Source organism: Zingiber officinale, chromosome 1A (assembly GCF_018446385.1).
Source record: "Zingiber officinale cultivar Zhangliang chromosome 1A, Zo_v1.1, whole genome shotgun sequence".
Taxonomy (NCBI): Eukaryota; Viridiplantae; Streptophyta; class Magnoliopsida; order Zingiberales; family Zingiberaceae; genus Zingiber; species Zingiber officinale.
The window spans coordinates 56810890-56834442 of NC_055987.1; the positions used below are offsets into that span (position 1 = coordinate 56810890).

Sequence of the window (23553 nt, forward strand, 5' to 3'; positions counted from 1 at the left end):
CAATACAAAACCCACATCACCGGTATATGGATAGAAACCATAACAGAAATCAATAATAAGAAATCCTCGCGACAAGGGGGCTAGCGACTGGAATCTCCCGACGGCCTCAACCTGAAAAATAGTAATATAATGGTGTGAGTCCATAGAACTCAGCAGGTAATCCAATAGATATATACAGCAACATATAACCACCAGCAACAATCCTACGGTACAGTATCCTAACAATATAACCTATAGTATAGTCTCCTAACAATATAGCAGGTATGCATAACTGAATAAACTGCAGTAACCAACAATAGGCATGTAATACAGTCTACTGCAAGAATAGTAAGAAATGCAATACTAAAATAAACTGTACTCACCTGCGAGGCTTGAGCAAATGACTGTGGACATACACAGATAAAGATAGTTAGAGCAATTAAGCATGTATCCTGTATGCATGTCAATCATATGCAGTCACCAAAATGCATCATCCAATATGCAACAATCATAATAAAATGCAATCTGTGCATATGATGCAATATGACATGGTCACCCTTGACGCCAGTCAGTCATCTCACACACAATAGTGAGACCGAGTGGGTAGGGCTGTGACACCGTGCACTCTGCCATCACTACCCCTGATGAGTGACCGAGTGGACGGGATGCACCGGAGTACACCTATCCTCCTACCTCAACCATAGTGAGGGAGCACAATGCTCTCATCTCCCGGTACACGATGACGGGGAGGGACCCCGGCGTGCTACCACGCTGCCTATCACACTACCCATGAGTGGAGCCTCCAGCGGAGCACCACCGAGCAACCTACACACCCTATGTGTTGTGCCACTACCCATGCAGTGGCCACGTGGTGTGCAGGTCCATGTAGCCGAACGACGAGCTCAACAATAATGGAGTCGTCAATCGCCCAGCATGCAATCATGCGATATGATGCATGCGACTACAGTATGTTATACCTGAACATATCCTCCTCCATATACGTAGGTGCCGAAAAGATAAACACATATATACCAAGGATAATAAACTATAGGAATCCAACATCACATATCCAACATGTCTATCTACTAATCCAGTATCAAGAGAAACATAATAAATAGCTTATCTCTATGAACACAGATAAGCATAGCGAGAAAGAAAAGCATACTAAGGTATAGCAGCTAACAGTAGAAATATGTATCAGGTATCAACTAAACTAAAACCAAGGGAAGTACTATAACTACCAATCACTAGTAACCGCCTACAGGTATCGAATAAACTATAACCAAGGAAGTGATAAATCTACCAATCACTAGTAATTATATATAAACTGCACGTATCATAAGACAATATCAACAAGATAAGTCAAAGGGTACCCACCTCAAATATAGGGTCCAATCAAGCAATCCAAAGTCGACGTCGAGACACCCATCTCGATTCAGAGTCCTGCGTCAAACAATATATATATATTTTATTTAGCTAAATCCAATGAATAGCTAAATAAAATCTCCAAAACTAAATTAGGACAAAACCCTAATCAAACACAATCACAACCCACCTAATTGAATCTAACAGTCAATTAGGGTTAGTTTCCTAGTCCCTAATCACCCATTAGATTAGAAATCCAACGGTTGACTAGGGTTAATTACCTTAACCCTAATCATTCCATTAGATTAATTCTAACTAAACATGATCATGTAATCAAATCATATCTAAATCAATCCATTATCCACAACACGTATCAAATCCCTACACTTACCTCGATTCACAGCCAAACAAGATGCTGGAACAAGGAACACTGAGGCATGGGTGGCTGCCGAACCAAACTGAGCTACTGGATCAAAGAACACCACAGCAAGACCTCCCTACAGGAATTCCTCCTCACTGGACCAGATTAAAACAACATCAACAGGAAGATCATTGATCAAATCAAGAACAGAGATCAAGATTGGAGATCCCAAATCCAAACAACAATCTAATTAACCATCTACCTCCAAGATCGTTGCTAGAGCAACCTTGTGCACCTCGCCGTCAGTCAGAGAAGAAATTGGGGATTCACAGATGGTGCTAGGGCACAAATCAGAGAAAGAGAGGGTCAATACAGAGAAGAACCCTAACCTAGCTAAACCTGTAATCAACAATGATCCAACGAAACCTTACCTCTCTAGATCACCTCCCGATGGCATCGCCATCCGATCTGGCTAAAGAAGACGCGGATCGCTCCATGAGTAACTCGAGGAAGATGAACGAGGGAGTCAGTAGGTTGGGAGATGACGCGAACCTTGTTCCTCACCGTGCCCTAGCCACCAAGGGTTCGTCGTTCAGCCGCAAGCACCACCGAAGCAGAGACCCCTCAGCTGAAGGCAGCCTGGTCTTCCTCGGCACCGTCGAGATCCGGCGACTCCACCAGTTTCCGTCGAGGTTGACGGTCGCCGGAATCGTCGACTTTGCTTCGTTCGTGAGAGAGAGACAGCGAAAGGAGTCGGGGAGATCGGGGAAGGAGAAGACTCGGGTGATCGACGTCGGGTTTGGGGGAAACTGCGATTTGGGAAGGGAATAAAAGAAAAAGGGAAAAGGAATTTATATAATAAACATTTCCTCACTTAAACGGGTATCCCAAACAGGCTTTATCCGCACCCGCCGATCGATCTCCTCAAAACCCTCCGTTCGAGTTCTGAAAAATTCCTAGAAAATTTCTAAAAATTCCGGAAAAAAATTTATAAGGCTATTTCTCAAATAGCCCTATTATTTAAATTTTTCGATATCTCACATGTAATAAATAAAGAGAGTATTAATTAGATTCCGTCTCACCGAGACCGGAATCTAGTCAAGATCTCAACTTAGAGTTCTGAAATGGATCTAAGTTGGATCGACGCCTAATGTTCCCTTCCCGGGAATGAATCCTCATAGTCACTCCCCTCCAGTGACTTACCTTCACTTACCTGCCAAATGTCCGGTCAACCCTTCGACCTGTCTGAACTTTGTGCCACTATCAGGTCAGCTCGTTGACCTGTCTGGGCTTCATGCCAGCTATCAGGTTGACCCGTTGACCTAACTGGACTTCTCCTACACACTTCGTCAAAGTGTTTAGATCACAACGAAACTAACTTAACCTACTTTGTCATTCATCAAAACCTGATTTAGATCATTAGTGCTAATTGCACCAACATTACGAGCCTATATTCAGTGGTTCAATCAGGTGGTCATGGATATCCCTTCGGTCTCATCCGAGACCATGATAAATGCATTCACTCAAGGGCTCGTCAAGGGAGACTTCTTTCGATTTCTCATAAGGAAGATGGCCAGGGATTATGATCGCATGCTCAAAAAGGGCAATGAGTACATCAACGTGAAAGAAGCCCAAGCGACCAGAAGGAAGGAGACACTAGTCGAGCCCTCGGCGTTGACCGAACGCCGACCGATGAGCAACCACCAGCTGCCCAAGGGGCCTCGAGCCAAAGGAGGGTGGCCACATGAGACAAGGACGTATGTCATGCAACATGTCACTTCTGGCCGGCTTAAACCATCAAATGTAAGATATGGACACCTATGTTTTGCTCTTTCCACCAGTCTGCGTAGCACAACACATGAAACTGCCAAGAATTGATGCCTATCGTCAGTCGATCAGCTCAACGAAGCTACCGTCATCGATCCCCCTCTCCCAACCAACGATATAGACATCAATCCGCTGGGCAGCAAGACGTGGGAAGATTGCCCGAGCGACAACACCAACGAAGAGAGCATGCTGAGCCCGCCCGGGGCCTGGACGATCGAAGCAGGCCCTCCGCTTGTGAGGAAGAGAATCGAAGCAATGCCGCCCAAGGAGAAATAAACATCATCGTCGGTGGTCCGACCAGCGGCGACTCCAATTGAGCCGAGAAGTTATACGCACGACGATTGGAGATCCATGCAGTAGGATGTAGCCGGGAGAGGGCAAATAGGCCCGAGATTAGCTTCGGACCCCGGGACTTGGAGGGAGGCAAGATCCCTCACGACGACGCCTTGATCATCTTAGCAGTGATCGCTAATTATACCATTCACCGTATCTTTGTTGACATAGGAAGTTTGGTGAACATAATTTTCAAGAAAGCATTCGACCAGCTGCAGATCGACCAGGGTGAGTTGCTACCAATGACCACCCCATTGTATGGGTTCATCGGCACCGAGGTTTTGCCAATAGACCAGACCAAGTTGGCCATATCGCTCGAAGAGGAGCCCTCAGGAGGACCAGAACCACGAACTTCATCGTGGTAGACGCCCCCTCAGCCTACAATGTCATTGATCCTGTATGAGAAACTTAACAAAACAGAAAGCTGGGGAAGGAACCTAATGTTGATGAAAAAGAATACCTGAGGACTTCCGATCCAAGAAAACCAAAGCAGATTCGGAAGAAGAAAGTCACAGAATACCTCCTTGTGCAAAGACCCAAGGGTGAAAGGAAGAATCCCCCAAAGAATACCAGGATCTGGAGCTTTAATGACCTCCTGCACACAAGAGACCAGCCAACACTATTGTCAGCAACCTAAGACCGGGGTGGGAATCCCTAGCTAGGTCTTCCGACACTCAAGTTAGTGATTTCTTTTGGTGGGGAAGAAGGAAGAAGATGAACAATAATTCTCAATTAGGGTTTGCAATAGATGACTATGTGTGTTATGAGCGTGAGCATACCTGGCCAATGGAGAGGATTCCCCTTTTTATACCACTTCACCTAACCTCCATAGTCATGAAGTGGACTTCAGTTTGTTATAGTTTGTTATGAGATGACATAAGCCATGTACTTGTAGAAAATAGTTTTTAAGGAATCTTTCTTGTATCCCAGATGTACCCTCTTTGTCGCTTAGTACCTGCAGAAGAGTCTGGAAACATCCTTCCCGCCAAATTAATCAACCTGTTATACAATCACATGCTACAGATATTTTCATAAGATATTTATGAATATTCTCGAAATATTTGTTCTCGCTCTATCTTATAAGTTATGTCAAGGTATATTTATCGCCTATGCCTGCTTACCCTGTTTTTACTATGTTATGGACAACCCGATATTATACTATGATTTGTATCGGACGGAATTGAACCTACGTTATGTCCGGGCGGGTTATTATTACTATTCAACATATATCCTATTCGTCCAATAATATACCATAAATTCTGTAAGGCTTTGTTTCCTTATATACCCAAGCGATCATATACATCCAACCCATACTAGTCTATATCCAGATGTACTAATTCAGACAATCCCGACCATCTATCTTAAAGTGCAAACCCGATTGACATTGACCAATCTTTCTTAAGGTATTATCCCGGCCAATATTCATGCTTGCTTAATTCTGCTATCTCCTTTCTCCTTCCCACCAGGGACCTACTAAACCTAACCCATATCACTAGCCTTCCCTTCAAGTCTAGTCGAAGGAGGAGTTAACCGACTGACCAGACATGAGTTTATATTTAGTTGAGTTACATAACTCGATCGGGCTTTGCCTATTGAGTGTGTGCAAAATGTCTTTTTTTTATTTAACTGATGACATGCTCTAAAGTTGTATAGGACTAAATGCTTCAAATGCGATCGATATATTATACTCGATCAACCCCCTCAACCTTGACTAATACTGACTTATCTTTTATAGATGTATTAACTCAACCGATATTGGCCTGTCTCTTATAAGCGTGTTAACCTGGCCGAATTGGTCTACCCCCTATAATTATATTAATTCGACCAGTCCTTCATCCATGACCACGGACGGGCCTTCTAAGAGATCAGGTGAATTCTCTGCTGCACTAGATTAAGTCAAATTAGGCTCTTCATATCACGAAAACCCCAAACGCAAGAAAACTGGCCAGACTTCGCCTTAATCCATACTTATCTAGTCATTTATGTGCTGTAAATTATATAAGATTAAGTGTCTTCTTATCCCATCCAATATTTTTCATTTGGTCAATCGATATTACCACACGGACCACATAAGGCTAAAGGTCTCTATACCCGCCCGACCTGTAATACCCGATAGATATTTCCCCTTTCGGCCGAGCTAAGAGACCTCAAAACCTAACCCATGTTATCAGCCTATTCTTTGAGTCTAGTCAAAAAGAGATGTAACCGACTGATTAGGCTTTGTATGGTTTTACTTGTTGGTTGCTACTCAGAAAACCTAACGGTTCCACTGTACAAAAATTTTGTACAAAGGTCTGAACCTTTTCCTAGCTACCATGTGTTCTTTTAAATTAAACTTAGATCGCCTGCGGAACTTAACACGTTTGATCCTAAGTTTAATTTATTTGTTCTTTTAAGTTTAGATTTGGATCTCCTGCGGAACTTAACATGTTCGATCCAAATCACCTAGGTCACGAAGATAATTAAATATTTATTTCCAAAATCGGCTTCCAGTACTGCATGGCGAGGCACTTGGCCTTCTTGGATATGGGAGCAACCACCACCGACTAGACAAAGCCTTTTAAGGAAATTAAATGTTTAACCTTCCCATAGTAACCCTTGGTTAACCGCTAAGAACAATCAAATCACAAGGAAAAGAAAAAACAAAAAGAACACAACTTCGAAAACTAATTCGAAAAACTAGAATCGCATGCCTCTTATATTTGGTATTTTTACAAAGAAACAAAACTAACATGATGCAGAAAGCAATTATTAGTTATACCTTTCTTTGTGAATAATGACCTCTTGATCTTCTACCATATTCCTCTTCTAATCTCGGACGTTGTGTGGGCAACGATCTTCCGAGACGAGAACCACCTAGCACCTTCTTCTCCTTCCTTCAAGTTTCGTCCAAGCACAAAACTTCCAAAAGATGAAGAACTTTTTCCACCAACCAAGCTCCAAGGGATGCAAGCTTTCTCTCCTTCTCCAAGCTAAGATCCGACCACCACTTGATCTCCAAGAAAGATGAGAGGTTCGGCCACACCAAGGAGAGGAGAGAATTTGAAGAAGCCGGCCACACCAAGGAAGAAAAGAGGGAGAAAATAGAATAGAGGTTGTGTCTCATGAAGGCACCCAAAACCCTTTCATTTATAATCCTTAGCCTTGGCAAATAAGGAAATTTAGTTACAATAAAATTTCCTTAACTTTTCTTGACATGAACTAATTAGGAAGAATTAAATAAAATTCCCTAATAGCCCATGTCATGGCCGGCCACATCATGAAAGAGCAAATAAGGGAATTTTAAATCAACCCATTAAAATTCCTTATTTGTTTCCGGAAATTTTAAAAAATAAAATTTCTCTTTAAAATCCCTTCATGGTTGGAAAAAAAATTCTATAATTTTATTTTTTCAACATGTGGATAATTTACAAAGAAGAAAAATAAAATATCCTTTTAATCTACAAATAAGGAAAGAGATTTAATCTCTTTTCTTAATCTTTTGTAGAAACTTATAAAAGAGATATTTTAATTTTTTAATCTCTCTTTTAAATTATATCTTCCACATAAGAAAAATTTAAAATTAAAATTCTTTTCTATTTTATTAGGGTCGTCCACCTAGGCTTGGGTTCAAGCTAGGGTCGACCACCCATGGACCAAGGCTTGGTCAGCCCTAGCTTGGTCCCCAAGCTAGCTTGGTCGACCCCTATAACATGGGTATGAAGGTGGGTATAGGTGGGTATAGTACTCTATAACTAAGAGGCTACGATAGGGACCGAGAGGAGGAATTGATTTTGGTCTCCCGATAAAATTAAGTATCCCGTGTTCGCCCCGAACGCACAACTTAATTTTATCAATAATAATTCATTCCACTAGAGAACTATTATTGAACTACCGCACCAATCCCAAATTACATTTTTTTGGGCTCCTTCTTATTATGAGTGTGTTAGTCTCCCTGTGTTTAAGATAATGAATGTCCACTAATTAAATGAATTACTGGCAACTAACTTAATTAATATCTTAGTCCAAGAGTAGTACCACTCAACCTTATTATCATGTCGGACTAAGTCCACCTGCAGGGTTTAACATGACAATCCTTATGAGCTCCTCTTGGGGACATTCTCAACCTAGATTTCTAGGACACAGTTTCCTTTTATAATCAACAACACACACTATAAGTGATATCATTTCCCAACTTATCAGGCTTATTGATTTATCAAACTAAATTTCACCCATTGATAAATTAAAAAAAAAAATCAAATATATGTGCTTATTATTATATTAGGATTAAGAGCACACACTTCCATAATAATTGAGGTCTTTATTCATTTATAAAGTCAGTATAAATGAAACGACCTCTAATGGTCCTACTCAATACACTCTAAGTGTACTAGTGTAATTATATAGTTAAGATAAACTAATACCTAATTACACTACGACCTTCCAATGGTTTGTTCCTTTCCATCTTGGTCGTGAGCTACTGTTTATAATTTATAAGGTACTAATAACATTATCTTCTGTATGTGACACCACATACTATGTTATCTACAATATAAATTAATTGAACAACTACAAATAAATGTAGATAATTTGACCAAATGTAATTCTTTATTCAAAATAAATGTCTACAAAAGCTTAGGCTTTCAGTATACACTCTAACATTACTATCCCCTTCCATCCTTCTTTATTGCACTTGGTAAACGGCGCCCTCTTTCCAGAATTTCCTTGACTATGATTGGCCCCTCAATGGTAAGATAATGTTGGAGGCACACAACGAGGCATCACCAACCCCTACATGATTCGATTTGTCGTATCCATCCTAAATGCCCATTATTAGCCATATAATGCGTGTCTTTTCCCTCGTCTTTGTAATGCTAGCGTTTGCATGCTTCCATAATCAACGGTGTCCGTTGAAAAAAGATATTCTGATCTAACGGTGGTTGTATGTTCTCTCAACCCTAAACCCTTCATCTTCTTGTCGACTTTGCCCCTTCTTCCTTGCCTTAGCATTTCTTCTTTACTGTAATCTTTTGATCAATCTTCGCGATTGCCTTCTTCCAGTGATCTTCTCTTTTAACCCTCAGTAAGTAACTTGTTTTTCTATTAATCCTTACTTCCATCTATGGCTGAAGAAGCAATTGCCCCCTGGTATGTTCAAATTTCATCCTCTTTCAACAAGGATGCTAGGCTTTCTATTCGCAGACAATACGAAATTCCTAGGGACTATGATATCATAATCCCTAAACCAGATGAGCATCCTCACCGTCCCCCTGTCAACTGCGTAACTTTCTTCAGGGATTAGTTAATAGGGGGTTTAAGGTTTCCCATTCCCTCTTTTCTAATCGATGTAAGCCAATACTTTGACATTCCTCTTCAACAATTTGCTCCTAATGCTTTTCGTTATTTGTGTGGCGCCAACATGTTGTTTCATATATTCGATATTCCTCCTACTCCTCAAAATTTTTTCATGTTTTCTTATCCAAAGGGGGCAGAGCCAGGTGTTTTTCTTTTCCAATTTCGTACTAAGATGGTCCTTTTTGATGATATGTCTTCTTCTCTTAAAGCCTGGAAATCTCGCTTCTTCTTTATAAAGTTTCCCGGACCTATTCCTTGGTCTCATGCTTGGAGATCTTCTTTGCCTCCTTTACCTGATATCAAGGAGTTTCATCTTCACCCTTCTTTTCCCCTTTATTATGAAAAGTTGCTATGTCGTCGCCTTTCTATCATTAAATGGCTATGAAACAAACTTCTGTATCTGTTTAGTTTGAGCCCGGACAAATTTAAGATACACGGCTCCTTAGGTAAAGTTCTGTTTCTTCTCCTATTAACTTTTACTAACTAAAAGCTTTTCTTCCATTTTGTGTAGTGGTTGGTTTTTATGCTGCTCTGATTGATGAAGAGCTGCATATAGAAGAGGTCAAACTTCATGCTAAAAAACAAGAGCTTTTTGCTACAATTAATCAAACCCCCTCAATTGGAGTTTCGGTTCCTCTGGTCGAAGCTTCCAGCACCCAGGTGGTTCCTGAGGTTTCTGAGGGCCTTCCTACAGAAACTTCTGCTATCCCTTTGCTAGCTGCTTCTTCGTCAGTGGTTGTTGCTCCCTTACCTACCGCTTCTCTTCCTATTATCGAGCTGACATCCCCTGTAAGCTCAGAAAAATCCCCTGCTGAGGTTGCCCCTGGCAAACGCCCGGGACGCAAACTCACCAGAGCTCCCCCTTCCAAAAGGAGACTCATCCTTTCTGTTGAGAAGTTACTTTCAGAAGGTTTTGCTCCTACTACCCTTCCCTCTACTGAGCCCACTTTGGTTGATCTTTATCCTTCCCTTATTTTCTCTTCCTCTCCTTCTTCTAGCAGTACTGGCCCCAGTGGTACTTCTTTTACTTTTCCCTTATCTTGACCAGAATCTGGGTCTTTACCTTCTTCATCCTCTTCTTATTTGGTTTTCGCTCCCCCTTCTATTCCAACCTCTTCTTTTTCTATGAGTTCTTCTTCTATTCCCGTCCTCCCTGTATTGTTGGGAGGTTCTTTTACTACTGCTCAAGAGGAAATTCGCCCCCTCTTTGGAGGGTTTACCCCTTCTGAGATAATCGATCAATTTTCCCATGAGGAAACCAAGGTATTTTTACTATTACTTCTTTATGGTTTATCCCTAACTATTTTATGACTCATTCTTATGTTCTTAGCGATGGATGGCCAATATGGGTCTAGCTCGACTAATAAACAACTTATATTCAGAGAACGAGAAGCTTAAACAACAGGTTGTTGAGATGTCCTCTACCAAACATTCAGAAGAATCTATGAAACAGTATGAAGCCCAGCTTGAGAGCCTTCAATCTCAATTTAAATCGGCTATGGACCTCAACACTGAATTATCTTCCAAATTAGAGAAACAAATTACTGAGACCAACAAACTAAAGTCTAATTATGAGTCTGCATTAGCTGATAAACTCAAAACTTTACATTTGAAAGAGGATGAAATAACTTCTTTAAACGTCTCCTTGAACACAACTAAAATAGAGGACTCCACTAAAGATGCCGAATTGAAGTCTTCTCAAACAGCCCTAGTTGTTTACAAAGCTGGTGAAGATGATCGCTTCAAGGAGCGGGCCACAACCCTAATCAAATCTACTGACTTCAATAGGCCAATTGTAAAATCTATTTTGGTAGCTTTACTGCCGGAGCTGAAGGAGTCATTGATGGGAGAAAGGCTTCCTGTCTCATAATCCTCCTCTCAACTTCTTGGATCGACGCAAGATTGATAATAAGCCTGATAATTTATTTCCTCAATTATCTATAGAATAACCCTTTTACTTTACTCCTGATTACTATAAAGTTAACTATGACTTGTTATGACAGTTCCTATCAGAAACTGGTTTATTTTTGTAAAGTTAAACTTCTTATTCGTTTAAAAAAAATTTGTGTTAATGAATGTACCCAACTACTTGGTTTATATGCTTATTTAATACTTTTATCTTTTCGTATTTATATGTTTAAAATTATTCTTCCCCTTTCATCAAACTTGTTTTGTTTTTTTATTTATGGTGGTTTACTGCCTCCTTCCTGAATTTATCCCCTTTTCGTAACTGACTTTCTCTTGTTCACCTTATCCTAACATGTCAAATATTGCCCGGTCTATTGCTATTAGCTAACTATATTTAAATAAGGTCCTAATTTTCAATCAGTACATTATAATACCATCAATCTCGACCAATCTATTATAATCTGTTGATTTACCATTATGTTTGTAAATATCGTCTGGTACTTTATACTTAACTAGATTTCGTCCGATCTAGTATAATTGTCCAGGTATATTGTTTAATCAGATAGGTAGTCTTAAGCTACCCGATCGACCTTATACCCGACCGATTTTCCCCCATACCTCCTTGAATCTTTTAAGAATCAGGTGCGAAAGAGAGGAAAACCTATCACACTTTCCGAGAATAATTGCTGAGCTTATCACCCTCTCCTTGGGATCCAGCCTTCTTTTTGAATTTGATTCCATTCCTCGATGATATCACCTCTTTATGGTAGTTATAATTCCGTGTGTTCTTCTTTGTTGGGTTTATACTTTTTCTTTTCCTACCCTCTTTTGTACCTAAATTCTGCACGAACTATCATTGGTCTTTGGGTTTCTCCTTTTTTTCAGTCCTTCTTCCATCTCTGTTTAAGGGTTTTTGGTATAAGACATAGAGGAAGGGAAAAAGGTTTAAGATGCTATCTTCTGCTCCCAGCCTATCCTTTCCTCTTCTTCTTCCTTTGTTCGCCTTCCTTCTATTATTCAGCCATGGCCACTTCTTCCCCAACGTGGTTTCTTTCATGTGCTTCTCACCTTATCGATTCAGAGGAGGTGGAATTGAAAATGAACTACGGTTTTCCCTCCTATATGGTTCACCCTTCCTCTCATAATGGTTCGCATCTCCCTCCTCCAGGAAGTATATCTATCTTTTGGGCTCAAGCTTTACAAGGTTTCCGATTCCCTCTTCATCCCTTTTTTGTTGATGTTAATATCTACTTTGATATTCCTCTTAATCAGCTTATTTCTCAATCTTTTTCTATCCTTGTGGGTTTTGTTGGGGTATCCAAACTACTAGATTTTCCTTTATCCCCTCGCCTTTTTCATCACTTCTTCATTTCCCACCAAGTAGACATTAGTATTTTTAAGTTTCGGTCTCGCCCTAAAGCTATTTTGTTTAGTGGGATTCCTCCTCAAGAGGAATGGTGTCACAAATTTTTCTTTATACGTCTTCCTTCTCCCTCTCCTTTTCCTATCAACTAGATATACAATCTCCCTCTCGTTCCTAGTACTAACAACCTCCTTACTGATCCCTCTGTCTCCTCAGCCTTATCCAAGTTAAAGGGGGCTAAATTTTGTTTATCGGCCTTAATTGTTGAGGGTCTAATGTTTCCCTTTGAACTAAGCCCCATTGAAACTCCCTTGGAGGTCCCTTTTGGTATATCCAGACATTCTTGACTATGTTTGTCAACTATTTGTTAATTATTCTTTCTACTAACGTCTAATTCTTATATTTTAGCTGATGCTCTTCTACCTGCTTTCATGTACAAGAATACAACTATGACCAAATCTTTTTTGAAACAATTTGGAGAAAAATTGCTACAGGCTCATCGAGCTAATCCTACTACTTCTACTTTGGGTTTGTTATCTAAAGAAGAACAAGCAGCGGAAGCTCTTGCTTCCCCGGAAGAGGAACAACCTTTTGTTGTCATACACAAGAAACTTAGGCTTACTAAAGAGGTTTCCTTTCGTGATACCTTTGGTACTTTCGTGCAGACCCCCATTGTTCCTTCAGCTATTTCTTATGAGAGAGGTAAGGAAATAATGCCCCCTACTCACCTTATCCCCAACCTTTCTCTTAATATGATGAGACCGGGTCTACTTATTCCTTCCTCTCCTATTTTTGTTTCAGCTGCTTCTGCTTCCCTGCTGACTACTACTGCTTTTACATCCTCTCAACCTATTGTTACGCAACCGCAAGTGTACGGTTTCGTCGTTAGTAATAAAAATATCGAATCCATAGGGATTGTTGATTAAGCACTAGAGATATTGCAAAGTACGTTATCTAGACAAACCTAAGATTGGTGAGAAAAGAGAATAAGAGAGAGAGAAGAGGAAAGTGAGAAGAGAGAACTGATCTTGGAGGGAATGAGCTTCGGGAGATGGATTCTAGGATTTCGATTTCATTATAATACTAGGAGATACTACATAGATTGCTTAGTTTCCATCCTCTATGTCACTCCTCTTGCAGGAAGTTAGATTAGCTAGTATCCCTAAGTATCAGGTAGAGACGATCCCTGTGAAATCTTGTAATGGTTAACCCCCTTGTCACGAGGGCGCCTCGGTAGATCACTGGGATACATATCTAGTAAAGAACAATAAGGATAAGGGTAGAGGTTCCGTACGGTTACCTACTTCCTTATGGAGGAATTGCCTCTCCTTTCAAGAGAATGTCCTAGACGTTCGTGAACGGGTTACCCTTGTCACTAGAGCCCCTCAGGTATACGATCTAGAGCACTCTCTTTACGAGAGCAATAGTTCCTAAGGGATTGTCTCTCCTTATGAGGGAACGTCTTAGACGACAGGAAAGGATTACCCCTGTCACTAGGGTACCTTGGTCAATACGCTCTAAGGTATCCCCTTTGCAAGATCAGCAATCCTCCACATCAATCAATCAAAGAATAGAAATATAAACATCTCAAGCAAGCATGAACAAGACATTAAAAAGTCATCTTATAGAAACAAAGTGAATCTACATAGTTCTATATCTCCATCGCATTACAAATACTCCCTAATCTTAGAAGAGGGCGTCTACTCCATTGTGGGGGAAGAACAACCCTAGAACATAAAGAAAAACATACTTACAACCCTAGGTGTGAGAAGAAAGGGAAGAAGAGAGGCTTGCCGATGATTTCGATGTCTTAGGGATGCCTCCTTGCTCCGGAGATGGACGGATCGTGAAGGGACGGCGGTGGATGAAGCTCTACGGCTTTCCTCGAGGGGAGGGACGAAGTCCCGAACCAAAAGATCCCCCATAATAGGTTTCTTGACCCTTTTATAAGCTAGGTCATGGGCGCCGCACGACCCGTGGCATGGTCATGCAAGGTTGGCACGGTCATGCCCATCTTCTCCTCTGGCGAAGCTGCACGGTCGTGCCGATTGGCACGGCCGTGTGGTCTCTAGCTTCTGCTCCCTGAGGCACGACCATGCAAGGATGCATGGTCGGGCATTCCTTTGTCTCGGCCTGGGGCGGCACGGTCGTGCAATGATGCACGGCCGTGTGCTGCTTTGCCTCTGCCATGGCCGCACGGTCGTGCAAGGGTGCACGACCATGCACTGCTCCGCCTCTATCCACTACAACAAAAACATTAAAAGACAACGGTTAAAAACCGTTGTCGTAGGCCCTTTAAAACCGTTGTAACTGGCAGTGTTGTTAAAAGTGGAGGCTACGACAACGGTTTTAAACCGTTGTCTTTTGAATGAAAAGACAACAGTTTTGCAACGGTTTTAAACCGTTGTCTTTGAATGAAAAGACAACGGTTTAAAACCGTTGTTGTTTAGAGCATTTTTTATTAACACTGCTAGTTTACAACCGTTTTTGGGGCTTTGACAACGGTTTTTAACCGTTGTCTTTGAGGGTGATAGACAACAACAACAGTTTTAGATCATTGTCTTTTAAATTATTATCTTTTAATACCAATATATCATATTTCAATATAAATATATAATAAAGAATCATAATCACAAAAGAAAGAATATTTTCCATATCAATGTCATTCAAAATGTTACTTATACAAGAATTATATTACAATCACAAAAGAAAAAACATGTCTAATATTCAAATAAAATTTATCCCAATACAAATAAACAAATAAACTTCATTTACAACTAATGAATAATTGTCAAAAGACTAGAAACTTGTGATGGTGGTTCATGCCATGTAGGATTGCAAGTAATTATTGTCAACTCAAGCCCCATCAAAATCTTCAACTTGTAGAATTTCATCGGACTCCTCTTTCTCACTTGTTGATTCTTCCATATCAACCTTTTCCAACATTCTGGATTTTTGTGAATCAAAGTATGTGAGCAAAGCACCAAAAATAAAAGGGAAGAATATAATACCTGTAGAAGACGTAAAACAGGGTTGATAGCTGAAATTTGGAGAAATGTAGTTGCTACAATCACAATAACAGATTTGATAAATCATACTCTTCAAGTACCCCATTCATATCGGCAAATAAAACCACAACATAAAACTTTGTCAATAGAACCTACAAAATATAAACATATATTAGAAGAGTTCATCTTTATCTGAAGCACTAGTAACTCTTGACCATATACAATTTTTGATACAAGGAGAAAGTTTCATGAAGGTTTATCCTAGACCTGCAAATGAAGCTACTTTTTAGTGTTGTATTAATGTAAATGGTTTTCCAAGTTTTGAAGTATTAATAAAACTCGACTTAATGAAGTTAAAGCTTATCCTAGAGCTCAATAAGTTTCTCATGTGACCTGCTGTAGGAAATTCTAAGAAACAACATAATAAGCCTTCTGGCAGTACAAAAACGAAGTCTGCTGAAACAGAAATTTCTGTCTCAAGACTTGACATACCTGTTGGCCTCATCAAAAAAGTTCAGAAGCACCCAGATGCAGATTCACTCTATGTTGAAGAAATTGATGTCGGTGAAGAATCCCCTCGAACAGTTGTTAGTGGCCTGGTGAAATATATTCCTCTTAAGGAAATGCAGGTTTATTTTGCTTCCCTTTTCAATTTTTCTTCCATTTGGATGTGAATTTCCTATGTTCTCTAAATCACTGGTGCAGAATCGGAAGGTTTGTGTCCTTTGTAACTTGAAGCCTGCAACCATGAGGGGCATTAAGTCACAAGCAATGGTCTTGGCTGCATCAAACGATGACCACACAAAGTTAAGTCGTTAACTCTGCCTCCATTCTTACAAGTCTTTGCTTTTACTAACCTGTTAGTTTTTTAGTATTATAATATTGGTTGGTTTACCTGGGAAATTATCATCTTTACATGTGATCATTCATCAAGAACGACTAATGAATTCATTTTGTTTCCAGGTTGAGTTAGTTGATCCACCATCATCAGCCAAGGTTGGTGAACGAGTGACCTTTCTGGGATACTCAGGCGAACCAAACAGCGTCTTAAACGCCAAGAGCAAAGTTTGGGAGAAGCTGCAGGTTGATCTGCAGTCTAATAAAGAGTGGTTGCCTGTTATAAGGATGTGCCTTTCACAACATCTGCTGGTGTTTGTAAAGTTTCATCTATCACAAATGGAGCCATAAGGTAGACAATCTGCCTTTTTACATTAAGGTCCAATGCATTATAAACCAAAAATTATAACAAGTATGAGGTCAAAAAAGTATTGAACAACAAACATAAATCTTAAATGAGTTTCATATGCTAAATAAACTCCATCAAGAAACTACTACTTGATTAAAGGATAAAATTTCTAGTCTTAGTGAAAGTGCAGGCTCAACTTGCAACTTTAATCAACTTATTCAAGCAATAGCGAATACAACTTGATCAAGGGCTTCATGTAATTCCCACTAGTGGGTGATTCTTAATCAACAATTATTATCTTAAAGGAGAGATCAAGGGATTCTCGGATAAATCTATTGTAGCATTGCATAAACTAAGCTAACTAAGCTCTGACAGATCTTGTTTCGCCATCAAGTTTCTAGAAACAAAATAAAACCATTAGTGTGTTTAAGAAAACAAAGACTTCTAATCTACTTATCTGTCAAGCGCCCAAGAGGTATGCGTTTCATCAAGACTAATAATCTGTGAATAAAGTCAATAGGAGATTAAGGACTAAGATTAAGGGCACTTTCAAAGAGGAACAATTATAACGTCAAGCATAAGGAAAAATATAGAATTAAGTAAATTATATATTAGCCCAGCACAAGTGACACAATAGACTTCTTCTGAGACAACTAAGATATTAACAGACTTATTTTGCACTCATTTCTATCTGAAGAATATTCCATTAAGAGGGAAAAAGTTAAACTAGATGCAAACTAACCTTTCCATTCGGCATTGCAAGTATTTCTTTGATTCGCTCGATCTCTACAATTAGAAAAATGAGAAGGCAATAAGAAATAATCATAAGAAATCTAATACATAAAGGAGTATAAAGGAATCTGACAATGTTTACTCGCATTGGAAGAATAAATTATATCATTGGATTATAGCACCAGAAAAACATGCTAATTACATCAATCTTTAATCTCTAAAGTCCACACAAGGATGTCACTAGATGCTAACCAATTTGCACTTGTCACTAGATGCTTGAAAGATCTTAAAGTGAAAAACTATGGAAAATTGGCAAATATTAATCAAAGGACTACATAATGGAGAAAAAGAATAGCAACATCTAATAGTTATCACACATTGCAATAAACTATGAGAAAGGTAGCACACAGATATAATTAGAAATTCTTCACAATTCTAACATGCTTAAAAAAAATCAGTATGGGGAAGTATTAGCAAATAAAGGACTAGATCTAATTAAATGAGTCAAAGAAATCACCTTCTCACATGTCTCTCGTTCTACTGTGAAATCTTACAGCATAGTTACACAGATCTAATGGATCAGAGCCAGGTCAAAAATGTAGCAGACAATCTTAATTCATTACAGGAAAGATGTGTGATGAGAACCATATCCACTGTGGGTCTCAATTACTTCAAGCTGGCGGAGGGCAATCCAAAGCACTCGCTTAGCTCTATAATTCAATATTCCAAGTTCGCATATCTTGGATGTTCTAACATCTACACCTAGAAGATATCCAAGCATAACAGGTCAATGTCAATGCATATTGAAGCTAGAAATTAGCAGTTTGAAAGGATAGCAAAGAGATTCATCATGTGCATTGAGCTTGTTAGCACTTCTAAGGTAAAGGTGCCACAACAATAATCTTTTAGTCTATACCATGAATCCAAACATACATCTTATAGGGAAATTGAATCTGCTTGGAGCTTATTCATGAATAAGCACCTGTTGTCAACAATAATCATATTGAAGCTTTGGAAGCATCTTATACATACACAAACAAAAGGGAAATTGTAGATGAATTAAGGCATGCTTGTACTATAATACCTTGTCTTCAGGCACATGATCATGTGAGTGATCTCCATGCCCTTCCCAAGGATGACGCCAACCCTGAATAGGTGTTTGTACAACAGTTATATTGAGATGACCAAGGTATAGGATGATATTCATAGTAAGGTAATTTACCAAGACTACTGGTCCATCTTGCTTGGCCCTATAAAGAATCCAAAACCTGCAAAGGAATGTATATTCACATGGATCATCATGGTTATGTTTGAAAAAAATGAAAGCATTATTTAGAAAAAACCAGCATTTAAAAGACATTTTTTTAATCTGTCATTTGATTTAATGTTTGCAAGGAAAAAGATCTCGGCAGAAATATTATTGTAGAAATTGGATGAAAATTGTTATTTGTTTCATCATATTTGTGTCAAAGTCAGTAAAAGTCGTGAGGTGTTGAATTGAAATGCCCACATAGTAACCCATAGGGAGAAAAACATGTCAGGAATATATTACTTTTGCAATAAGATAAACACCAGAACTATCTCTCCACTTGAGCATATTAACAAACATGATCTCTGCCTTAGACATGTTGAAGTTCCGCAATCACAAAAATCTGCAGAGAAGAATAGAAAGCTATAGCATCAATAGTAAAATTCTTTCACACGATATAGAACTAGGACATGTATGATCAATATAATAATAAGAAGGATTCAAAAAGAGAAATTTCTTCCAGCTACTTAACAAATGTATTCTAGCCATACCGGAGAAGTGTATGGTAGTCATCATACTTCTCAGGTAGCTGGCCCTTCGATAGTAGTGTGTCCCTCAACGACTTCACCACTTTCTCCTCATTCGGATCGTGGACGCCTTGGAACATCGTTGGAAATGCATTGCTTTTGCTGACCTTAGTGAGCGATTTCTACAAGGACCTGAAGGTCAATTTTGAAGTTAAAGGGGGCTTCTTCTTCTCAGGCTCCGGAAAATGCCAATGTGATTCCAAAGGTCCGTAGAACGTGTTTGTCCTTCTCGTCTGCTTCTGTTCCTCAGTGGTTGTCGAATTCCTCCTCGAAGAGTCACCATTGGACCTGGCTGTAGGATAGTTACCCTTCCACCAAGAACTCATTTCGCTTACCAGCTTTCTTTATCTCCTAAATTTCGCAGAATGCCTAGTTTTGACAGAAGATAGAGGTGGAGGTTGGAGGGAAAAGCCTGGCTTCCCTGGAATAACTTCAAGCGCTGAGTGGAAGCCATGGAAAGGAGATCGCCCTCCATCTTCAAATGATCTGTAGAAGAAAAGGAAAAAGCAAAGAATATGAAAGCGTGCGATGGACAAAGGAGCAATCGAGTCGAGAGAGGAATAAAACAGAAGTGCTGCTTGATCTTAGCAGTGCTCCAAGGTCGTCGAGGTCGCGGTTGGTACAATCCGTGGCTGCAGATCAGAGGTATGCGATGAGGTTTAGGACGCGTCGACAAAGATCGCCACGCATTGAAAACCTCTAAGCCTTCCATTCTACTCCAATCCCACAGCTGCGCGCTCACCATCACCATAGAAAACGAGAGAGCAAGTGAGAGGTTTTAGGGATTGAGAAGGTAAAGGGGCAGAATGCAGCGGCAAAAAATTTCAGAGAGAGGGAAAGACAAAACGCAGCAGCGGCAAAAAATTGCGAAGGGGAAAAAGCGGCGAAAGAAGAAAAACAACGCTATTCAATAACACTTAATAGACAACGGTTTTCAAAAACCGTTGTCGTAATCCCAAAAAAAGCGCACATAGACAACATTTTTCAAAAACTGTTGTCGTAGCCTTTAAAAACCGTTGTCGTAGCCCCAAAAAAACATAAATAGACAACGGTTTTTAAAAACCGTTGTCGTAGGCCAAAAAAAATTGCTAAAGACAACGGTTTTTGTTAAAACCGTTGTTAAAAGGTAAAAATACAACGATTTGGTATAAAACCGTTGTCGTTTGAGTGTTGTTGAATGCAGATTTTCTTGTAGTGATCATGGTCGCACGGCCGTGCAAGGGTGCACGGTCGTGCACTTCTCCCTTCTGTCTGGTCACACGACCGTGTGTTGCATGGCGGTGTTCTTTGTCTTGTTTTGGTGCGTAGATAATCGCCGTTTTTGCTCCGAAAGTCATCTCTGTCAACACAAAACTAACCAAAGAACAGATATCCAAACAAAAGAATATATATAATGAATACAAGACGAAAGAGGCAATCATGTAATGAATATATATGAATAAAGTACGTGAATGTGCGCTAAAACATGCATAAATGATCATAATATTTGCGCGCATCACACCCCCAGACTTAGACCTTTGCTTATCCTCAAGCAAAACCCGCAATCTAGATTTATGTGGTTAGATAGTGCATCATAATCTCTAGTAAGTCAATCTAATTCTATCAAATGATTTCATTGGTGAGCAAGATACAAAAGTAGTTTAAGTATGACCTAAGTAGTAGTCCTCCGTGCTCAGTGCAAAAGTGGCCTAGATTTATCAAGTTGCAATCCCTAAGTCTAGTCAAGTCATCATAAAATTGTGTTCCTTATGATTCCGGCGAAAGGCACTTACCTGCCACACGCAAGGTTCGTTCCCCTCAAAAAAATGTTATGCATCGTCTACACAAGGTCTCAAAGGAATACTCAATATCAAGAGAAACATAGCATTTATTTCCACAGTAACCTAACTCGGTCTCAAAGGGGTGAATTGCTAGTTTCTACTCACGATAACTATTTTTTTATCCCTTTTTTTTCTTTGAATGTTTGCAAAGTATCAAACTTGAACAAACCTTCATTTTTTTTTAATTTTTTTTTTTTGGGATTGATTTTTCCAAATGAGCTTACATGATTTGAGTTTATCCAGTAACCAAAATATAGTTGAGAGGTCACCATAGAAACACAAATACTAGTCCAATTCTATGAATCATGACTATTTTAGAGTTATCAACCATCAAAATAGGCATAGTGTATAGAGATCCTAAAACAAAGCCAATACTTAAACTCTATAGTAAAAATATTGCTCACTTCATGCTATCAAAGATAGAAAAAGATATATCACTAAACATACTAGCACCATAAGTAACACATAAAATCTAGAATAAATGTGCTAGTATTTTACAATAAGGAACAAGCAATCATGATGTGATGTAAGATGCAACTAGCAAAAATTTTATTATGCAAAAAGAAGAGAACAAAAATAAAAACCAAATGCATCTAATGCACCCTCCCAGACTTAAACTTTTCATTGTCCCAATGAAAACTAAAAATAAAGTAGAGGAGATTAAAAGTAAGAGAAGTTACCAAATGATGCGTGCCAAGTATCCATGTCATTAACTTCTCCATCATGTAGTTGCACTCCTCCTAATCTTTGAGTCCTATAAAAGAAGATAGACAACAAAAATTAAGTAGAGGATACATGTTTATTATGAGGAAAGAAATGAAAATAAGAAATAACTAAAGACAAAAATGAGAAAGAATTTTGGCTTGCCTCCCAAGAAGCGCTTATTTAAGATCATTAGCTCGACCATCTCATTAGATTCATCGAAATCTCGCTCTAGGAGGGGTAAGATATTTCAGCACCCTCCTACCAAGGGCTCTTATTATGGAGAGAGCTTTCATCAAAGGAGCTACAAAGTAAAGTATAACTCTCTCCATCTTCGTCTTGTTTGAAGTTCTTTCAGGTGGCCGAAGATGGTTCAGATCGAGCTTCCAATTATAGGCCCTATGAAAATCTGCACATGCAAAGAAAATGCAAATCTCCCACAAACGTATTAGATAAGATAGAGCCATAACCATATTAAGATAAGCAGGATAAGAAATAAAAACTGAATCACATCCAACAAAGTCAATGATAGATACCTCTATAAAATTTTCCAAATGATCATAAGAAATACTAACCTTATTTTGCTGAGAGATACCTGAAATTTCTAAACATGTCAATGTGACCTCTTCTGAATCAATTGATGGGTCTGGCTCTAGCTCAGGTGTTGGTGATATAATAGATTGTGATTTTTGGGACTCACCCATATCTACATGAGTCCCTACACATTGGTCCACAACATGTTCAACCCTTGCAATTCTTACCTCTAAGGGTTGTGTGGACGAAGGAGGTGATCCTTGAGATGCTGCTTCCACAATGCAGCTCCCTACACATTCTTCCAAATCATCATCATCAACACAAGCATTGAAAAATAAATCAATGTCTATATCTTTAACAGGAGAATCAACTATAAGAGGATCATTGACTTCATTTGCATTTTTAAGTTGATATACCTCAATACATTCATCATCTGAAAATTCAATTTCATCATAACACCTTGTAAACCCAGAAGGTAGATATGAAAATTTGTTATCCACTGTATTATCATCACAATCCTCATCTGAAGAGTCCTCATATTCATATACATCCAGAAATCTACACTCAACCATATTAGTGTCACAGAATTTGCCAAAGTCTTCATTTTCATTGACCCTCACTAGCCTTTGTGGAAAAGGAACCTTTAGTGAAGGTCTTGGGAAATGTACTTCCTTTTCTCCATATTCCCTTTGAGCATGCAGAGGAGGTCCAATTTGCTTATCTAATGTTGGTGTGATCAATCGTTGAGGGAAGGGTACATGTGGTCTTTGTGAACTTCTTGGAGTAATGAAACTGAGATCTTGTGATCTTCTATTGTTCTTCTCCTCAATTCTATACAAGTCATTTTTCAGAAGTTCTTAATGATTCTTGCCGCCCCTCAACTTAATATCATTACAATTTTCACTAGATCTTATTTGTGTAGGAGGGGGATCTTCTTTGAACCATTTTGAAACTATGCTCTCAATCCTTGCCCCCAAATGTTTGAACTCCTCATTCTGTGACTTCTGAATTTCAACATTCTTAGGTGGTTGAACTGCATTTTGTTTGTCAGGCTCTCTTGTATATATGGCTTGTACTTCTTGAATTTCTGAGGGAGATTCAATCCAACTTTTGCTCGACCATCCATGGAGGTTCAATGTCACTTGATCAATCAATGTATAAGTTTCTTCTATACTCTTGTCCATAAAAGAACCTCCAGCTGATGAATCTAACAAACACTTATCTAAAAAAGAAACTCCCCTATAAAATATGTGTAGAATCAGCCA

The 23553-nt window shown here is 39.2% G+C and overlaps 2 long non-coding RNA genes across 3 annotated transcripts; both read right to left on the minus strand.

Moving 5' to 3' along the window:
• Window positions 1-15400: 15400 nt before the first annotated feature.
• Window positions 15401-16071, minus strand: LOC122004087. Its single transcript, XR_006118213.1, has 3 exons — window positions 15971-16071; window positions 15482-15630; window positions 15401-15417 (listed from the first exon to the last, which is right to left on the minus strand). It is a non-coding gene; the product is annotated as an uncharacterized LOC122004087 (long non-coding RNA).
• Window positions 16072-16136: 65 nt separating this feature from the next.
• LOC122004094 lies at window positions 16137-19215 on the minus strand. Of its 2 annotated transcripts, XR_006118215.1 has the most exons (4): window positions 18619-19215; window positions 18481-18543; window positions 17914-18158; window positions 16137-16217 (listed from the first exon to the last, which is right to left on the minus strand). It is a non-coding gene; the product is annotated as an uncharacterized LOC122004094 (long non-coding RNA). The 2 variants fall into 2 exon arrangements; XR_006118214.1 differs by lacking the exon at window positions 16137-16217 and having other exon boundaries at window positions 17850-18158; window positions 18619-18779.
• Between the last annotated feature and the right edge of the window lie 4338 nt (window positions 19216-23553).